Here is an 8344-nt window from a genome sequence, read left to right as displayed (position 1 = left end):
CACATTTTGCGCCATCAATAATTCATATCAATAATTTATCAATAGCTTAAAATTTTTTGTCACACCCCCAAAATCCACATGCGGAGTGCCACCGCCTGGGGGCGTGACTGACCAGGATCCAGCCACCAATTATACTGAGCAATTTAATTAATAGCATGAGTAGTATTCACCAACCACAGGGTTAGCAAATATCATAACCGAAGTTCAAAAGTTTTAGATTCAAATAGTAGTTTTGGTAAATAGCGGAAGCATAGACAAAATAGTTTAAAACAAAGTTCATAGTTCAAGTTTATTTAGAACCCAACACATGGGTTAGACGACCACTACACGTCCACAAGCTGCAAGCTCCTGAGTCACTGGGTACCTGCAAAGCATGCAGTAGGGTATGAACATAATGTTGGCGAGTCCACGAGGTGTCAAGTTTTAGTTTTCGAAAACGTAAGTTGTTTAGATAAAGCATTTATAATCACGTTATGGGGAGCTACCCCATCTGTAAGCTCACTAAACTGTCGATACCGAAACTGTTGACGTAACGTTGTTGTGCCCCGAGTCAATGTCTATCGTCATTGACCAAGATGCAAGGTCTACTAGTTCACGCCCGATCCCCCCGGTCACGGTGTGAGGTTGTCAAACCTAATAGCGCTATCAACTAATAACCCGTTCGCCCCCGGCGATTAATCGGTACTGTAAGCAGGGACTTAATGTGATAGAGTTTCGTTTAGTTTTGCTAGTTGTGATTTATAAATAATATCCAAACGTATCTCCCCCAGAGATAGTGAATTAAAAGTACCCATTCGTATTTTCCCCCGGAAGTATTAGTTTGGGAGTATTCTTCCCAAAGATGTCAGTTTGTCCGTGTCCCTCCCCGGGGACGCATGCTTTTAGTGTGTGAACTCACCTTGGGTTGCTCGGCAGATTAGGTTACTTGGTCAAGCACGCTGGTCACCACGTCCTGGCATGGTTACCAGTATTGGTCAGGTTTTGGGTACAGAGAAGTCACGTATATTCTATACGTATCTATCACACAGTACACATAACATATACGATTATTGGGCCAGTCCTATCACCTGATCAGTTAATAGTAACACATAGTCCAGTTAAACAGTAGCAATCATGAACAATCCATACAATTCGGCCCAATAACGGAGACAAGCAGCCCAGTCGAGACCAGGCGGTCTTGACTCGAGAACATGCGGTCTCGAGTCGCATCCAGGAGATCTCGAGTTGTAAATGGCTGGTCTCGAGTGATGCAGGTATGAGTCGCAACCTCAGAGGTCTCGAGTCTCGTCTCGAGCCGAGACTATGTGATCTCGAGTCGAGACCTTGATGGTCTCGAGTCCCTGAAGTCTGTTTTGAGTTGCTTGGTCTTCTATAAGCAACCTTACCGATCCTCTTGGTAATTTCGAATGGTCCAACATATCGCGGATTCAGCTTGCCCCGTTTACCAAAACGAACCACACCCTTCCAGGGTGAGACTTTAAGTAGAACCCGGTCCCCGACCTGGAATTCCAGTGGTTTCCTACGCTTATCAGCGTAGCTTTTCTGACGGTCTCGAGCTGCCGCCATGCGTTGTCTGATCTGGGCAATCGTTTCCATTGTGTCTACCACCAATTCTGGGCCTGTGACCTGGCTGTCACCAACTTCCGTCCAGCAAAGAGGTGATCGACATTTACGACCATACAATGCCTCAAAGGGTGCTGCCTGGATGCTGGTGTAATAGTTGTTATTATACGAGAATTCCACTAGCGGTAGATGCTTCTCCCAATTCTTGCCAAAATTGATCACACATGCCCTAAGCATGTCTTCCAGGGTTTGGATGGTGCGTTCAGACTGCCCATTCATTTGTGGATGATAAGCGGTGCTCATCTCCAAACGTGAGCCAAAGGATTTGTGCATAGCTTGCCACAACTCAGAAGTAAAACGTGCGTCTCGATCGGAAATAATGGAGGTTGGCACCCCGTGCCTCGAAACCACTTCCTTTAAGTACACGTCTGCCAAGGTAGAAAACTTGTCTGTTTCTTTAATAGCCAAAAAGTGTGCAGATTTAGTTAATCGGTCTACTATCACCCAGATAGTGTCGTTTCCACGCTGAGATCTTGGTAGGCCAGTAACGAAATCCATGGAGATTTGCTCCCATTTCCATTTCGGGATCTCTGGCTGTAGGAGTAGGCCCGTTGGTTTCTGATACTCAGTTTTGACCCTCGCGCAAGTCAAACATTTGCTGACATATGTTGCTATGTGGGCTTTCATGCCAGACCACCAATATGTAGTCCTTAAGTCGTGATACATCTTATCCGAGCCAGGATGTACTGAGTAACGGGACTTATGGGCTTCGTCCATCACAAGTTCACGTAGATCTCCATAAAGTGGAACCCAAGTGTGCCCTGTCACATAGTAAGCGCCGTCTTCTTTTTGTTCTAACCATTGCCTCGATCCTCGCAGGGACTCAGCCCTGATGTTCTCTGGTTTCAGTGCTTCAACATGAGCATTTCGAATCTGAGTAGGGAGGTTAGACTGGACGGTAAGTTGTAGCGCTCGCACGCGCTTGGGTGTAGTGTCTTTTCGGCTGAGGGCGTCTGCCACGACATTGGCCTTGCCCGGATGGTACTTGATTGCGCATTCGTAATCATTCAAGAGTTCGACCCATCGACGTTGTCGCATGTTTAATTCCTTTTGCTTGAAGATATGCTCGAGACTCCTGTGATCGGTGTAAATGGTGCACTTGGTACCGTACCCGTAATGTCTCCATATCTTAAGAGCAAAAACCACTGCTCCCAGTTCCAAGTCGTGCGTAGTGTAGTTCCTTTCGTGAGTCTTAAGTTGTCGAGAAGTGTAGGCAATAACTTTCTCGCGTTGCATTAACACGCATCCGAGCCCATGAATAGACGCATCGGAGTAAACCACAAAGTCGTCGGTACCTTCAGGTAACGAGAGAATAGGAGCACTACAGAGGTTATCCTTCAGCTTCTGAAATGCGGACTCCTGAGCTTCATTCCATCTGTAAGCAATACCTTTCTGGGTGAGAGTCATGAGGGGCTGAGCAATCTTCGAAAATCCCTTGATAAATCTACGATAGTATCCTGCAAATCCCAAGAATTGGCGAACTTCGGTCGGAGTTTTAGGTGGATGCCAGTTCTTTTGTGATAACTCGTACTTTCCCGGATCACTGACTGCGTGACGGTTGTTTTAACGGTTGATGTGCGTTGTATCTATGTATTTATCATGTGAATTAAATGAAACAATTCTGTTTGATTATGACTCGTTTGGTTTCTAGTAAATGATTCGTTTTGGAGGAACACTTGGGCCACACACCCCTAACCGATCGCACACCCCCTTTCTTTGAACACTTCGGCCCAAACTCCTAATGGATTGGACTCATGACCCAACGAAGCCCAAAGGGGGCCCGGATAGTCTCTTGGCACTTGTACACGAGAATGGGACATTATACAGTTAGTTTGCCACAACACAAAACACAAACTGCAAACCCTAGCTCTCCTAACCCTCGACGGCAACCCCAACTCCTTCTCCTCCTCGGTTCGGCGGCAACTCAATCTGGTCGAAGTTCTCCCCTCCTGAAAACATTAATCCTCTTAATCTATAGCACTCGGTTAGTATGCTCATCACTAAGTTAATTCATACTTTAGTTGTTTTTGATTATGTGTTGTATGTGTGGGTTGCATGAGTACATAGAAGATCAAAGCATGAAGTAAGGTTCTACTGAATTGGTTTTGAATCATAGGCATTGCATGATGTTGGCTGATGATTATTAGAAGTATATGGCATGATCGATGATAATGTTGAAACGATGAATCAACAAATTGAACTCGGGGTTTGATTTTAATGTTGATAACCTAGGGTTGTTCATATATAGATTGTGATGATTAACATGAATGTGTCAATGCTTATTGAGGTGTGCTCGATGATTTTAGGGAATTGATGTTCGATGATTCTGTGTTACAACATGTTCACAATGTGTTAGCATGATGAAGGAAACTTGAAATTGCATTTGTGCTAGTTAATTTGATTAAATGATTGATGATAATGATTATTGGTAAAAGGATTAGAGTCACATGATTTATAGAAAGTTGTTTTGATTGTGTAACTGATGAGCCGATATTGTGGGGATGTGTAACTGCCAAATTAATGAATCACACATCTAGTTTTAATCGCACAAATCTGTAGTCACACAACAGAGCCGGGATCGCACAAGTATGTGTGATCGCACAAGAACATCTAGTCACACAAGAGTGCTGAATCGCACAACGCATCATTGGGATAGTCATGTTGGTCCGTAGACTATTGGGCTGGGTAACAAAACTGATCGCACAACCCAGTCCTGATCGCACAAGACCTCGAATCGCACAAGTCGGTCCAGTCGCACAAGAAGGTCTGGACCGCACAAGGCGGTGTTGGATCGCACATTCTAGTAGGCTGTACCCTAGCTATTGGGCGTCTTTGTTACGGGTCACACAAGTTAACCAAATTTCACACCTGTATGTTTGATGAGATTAACTGTTAGGTACTAAGGTAAAACACGAAATTGATATGTGAGCCTGTATGTGACTCGAATACTTGCTATGTGATCTCGTGGTGATGATTGGTTATTACACCATAGGATAAGCTGTCATGACTCGTATGCTATGTGTGTTATGTGTACGCATCATGTGTAACGTGAATGTGGAATATGTGATCTGTATGCATATAAACTGATTGTCTTTTGGTAACCGCAGTAGGGTTTGGTTGACCAACTGGGAACGGGTAATGTAACGAAACATACCGAGCAAATCTAAGGTGAGTTCACTGCTCTTTTCTAAGCATGCGTCCCGGTGGTTTGGGACATTTGGTAAACGTTCCTAGAAGGAATGCTGGGTAAACTATTAAACTGGGATGTTGGTTATTAAACTCAGTATCTATCCTATAAGACCCCTTACATCTACCGTGTTGCTGAGAAGGGAACGAGGTATTTAGTTGATAGCGCTATTAGGTTTGGCACCCTCACACCGGGCCGGAATGGACGGGCGTGAACTAATTACCTTGACCACTTGACCAATGCTTTGATAGAGGCATTGGGGTTTGGGCAAACACATCTAGTAGCCACATACGGTAATCGAGTAAATGACAACATCAAAACAAATCGTTGAACTGTTTTATACACACATCTGGTAACTAAACGCGTTAACAAAACTTTGAACTAACTAGCGTCGTCTGACACACTTGTCTGCATGCTTGTAGGTCTATAGGCTTATATCATTTGGAACTTGCTGTCTGGAATGCTGGAGTGGTCATGGATCGAGATACTTGGAATCGTAAGACAAGTCTAACGGTTTTGTACATGTGGTTTATGAAACACTTAACAAATGATTTATGCTTCCGCCGAATACAATGATTTACGTTTAATGTTTTGTAACACTTCACAATAATGAATGAAAGTTTTATTTAAATATATGCTATAGTTCAATGTGATTGGTGGCTTGGATCCTGGTACGTCACACGTCCCGTGGTGTTTCCGCATGTGGTATTTTTGGGGGGGGGGTGACAGTTTGGTATCAGAGCCACTGGTTATAGTGAACTTGGTTTTAAAACGTTTTTATAAAACCAGACTATAACCGAACAGTTCTGAAAACAAGAATACGACCATGACACTCAGCTCCAGATAGCAAGGTTCGTCTCTCGTTTACTCATTGCACAGCGTAACTAGTAAACACTTACATATGATATTGCATGTGATTGCACGTTTAGCACAACAGTATGAATTCACGCATTAATAACATGTGTTATATGACTGATAGGGTGGTATCTCCCTAAACATTCGTGACTTACATTTTGTGATACTCTTTGTTTGCTACTCGAGTTTGAGGAACCGTTTGACATGAGTTAGGAGGAGCTGAGATGAGCATGCAAATCACAATATTATTATGGGTGCACACATAATAATAAAGTGGGGTGCATGCGAGTCCCAGTGAGACGTAACAAGGGAAAAAGGGGTTCCGTTCCTTTATTTGATTGATGTGAAACACAACGGTCTATAGGAGTCGTAGCGGTAATTGTCTCCTACTTGAACATTATCTTTTCACTTCTCACTGAATCCTTGTGAATCTCAAAGCTATCGAGTATACCTGAACACACACCTGAACGCCTAGCGAATCGTGTAGAATGTTAGGTGCTAGTACGAACGTCTCTGTGCTGGATGTCGCAGTGTCGAATGATTGGTCTATACCTTTCTCACCTTTCTTCGTTTGCTGGAACTTAATGTATTGACGTCTTAGATCCCGAAGTGCGATCACTTCTGCAACACTCTAGCAGCATACCGTGTATTACTCAATCGACATGCAAGATCGAAGGACAAGAAGATGAGCGTAGTACCTTGCCGACCTCAGTATTAGGACGACCCTGACTACCGGCAACAAACACCAGCAAAGTGACTGCAATCGAATCCCTAACCTTAGTCAACGACTGATGGGAGTCAACCTTTACGAACCAATCAGGGCATAAGCGATGACAATTGACTTTAGAGTGGAATGTGACAAGATGGACCCTGTTGGTGAAAGATCATAGAACCCGTTTCAAACAACGGCCTTAGGGGCAACAGACACGGCGACATCAAGGTACTTGTGATGATAACCAACAGTATGGAAATGAAGGTGCTTATGACATGTAGTGGCCGTTGTTAAATCAAAACGACAACAATCAAGGGAATGACGGCCGTACTGGAAATCCTCGCAACGAGTACAGCAACACGGGAAATGATGCTCATGGAGGGGCATTTAGGATTGGTATGGGCGATGCCAGGATTATAACAACATGGTGACCTACACGTTCTTGGTAACGAATCACTTCGTCTCCGCTCTATTTAACCCTGATGTTTCTTGAAACCGAACTTGTTGTGGAATTGGCTGGGTGCAAGTCAATTGAAGCCTCGTATGTTCGTTGGGATGCAAGCTCGACCTTGTGGGACAAGTGTTCGACATCGACCTTCTTTCTACCACCCTGGATAGTTACGATGCAGTAGTTGGTATGGATTGGTCATTCGGATAGCGCGCAAATATACACCGTGAGAGGAAAATTTTACGTATCCCTCTCCCTAAGTGGAGAATCGTTATCAACCCCAAAGCGTCAGGGTGGTGGGAAGGTGAGCGCCATTTCGGTTATGAAAGTCCAGAAGGGTCCACAGAAGGATTACCCCGCTATGTTAGCACTCGTCACTGATGGTAAGGCTAAGGAAAATAGGATCGAGGATCCACCAATTGTTTGTGATTCCTCCCTATGTGCTACCGGAAGAAATATCAGGCTTACCTTCACATCGTCAGGTGGAAAATCAGATTGGTATCATGTCAGGAGCAGCCATTATTATTAGTACTCCTTATTGTCTCACATCAGGAAGGTTGCAGGAACAGCCTAATCGACTTCAGGAACTGTTGGACAGGAGTTTTATCGGACCTAGCTTTTCGCTTTGGGGAGCCTCAGTTATATCCATGAAGATAAGCCTTTTCTTATGTATTATCGAGAACTTAACAAGGTGACAGTCAAGAACCGTATGCCTCGACCGTGTATTGACAACCTGTTGACCAGTTGCAAGGGACAAGCTTCCATTCGAGGATTGATTAACGAACAAGCTATTATCAGATGGAAGTCTAAGGGGAGAATGTTCCTAGAACGACATATCGAACGCAATACGGCCAGTACGACTTTGTACACCATAACCATTGAGTTAATCAACACACAAGCAACTTTATGAACCACATGAATCGACAGTGTTTGTCGATGACGTTTTGGATCATTTCCAGGAGAAAGGAACATCATGGACGACATTTGTGTATTATTTTAGAGCCCCTGAGGGAGGAACCACTCCGCTTGGTCATATAGTCAATGAAGTGGAATACACGAGGACTTCCCAGGGGGTCACCCATCCTAGTACTACTCTCGCCCAAGCATGCTTAACTGCGGAGTTCTGATGTGATCCGGTGCATTAGTGCCGGAATACACGTGGATCTCACTAAGATCCATCCTGGTTTCGTTAGATACTATTGCAGATTCATCGAGGGATTTTTGAAGATCGCGCAGCTTTAATCTCTTTAGCACAGCAGGGTGCTGTGCAATCGTGGGAGACAGAACATGAGAGCGTCTTTTCAGCTTTTGGGACCCAGTACTACAGTGCACTGAGCATCGTCTCCAACCGAGGATACAGGTGATCTAGTGGTATACCATGATGGTCCGAATCAGAGTCCCAGTTACACACCGATGCAACACGAGAGAATAATGACTTACGTAATGGAGTTATAAAGAGGAACTGCAAGACACACAACCAACGGTGGAAACCGTAGTCTTTGGATTTAAGTTGGAGGCA

General features: G+C 44.3%; 1 pseudogene; it reads right to left on the bottom strand.

Moving 5' to 3' along the window:
- Positions 1-7868: 7868 nt before the first annotated feature.
- LOC118488491 lies at positions 7869-7985 on the bottom strand (annotated as a pseudogene).
- Positions 7986-8344: the final 359 nt, after the last annotated feature.

This window comes from Helianthus annuus, chromosome 16, assembly GCF_002127325.2.
Source record: "Helianthus annuus cultivar XRQ/B chromosome 16, HanXRQr2.0-SUNRISE, whole genome shotgun sequence".
NCBI lineage: Eukaryota > Viridiplantae > Streptophyta > Magnoliopsida > Asterales > Asteraceae > Helianthus > Helianthus annuus.
The sequence above is the reverse complement of the archived record's forward strand: the minus strand, read 5'-3'. Positions and strand labels throughout refer to the sequence as shown.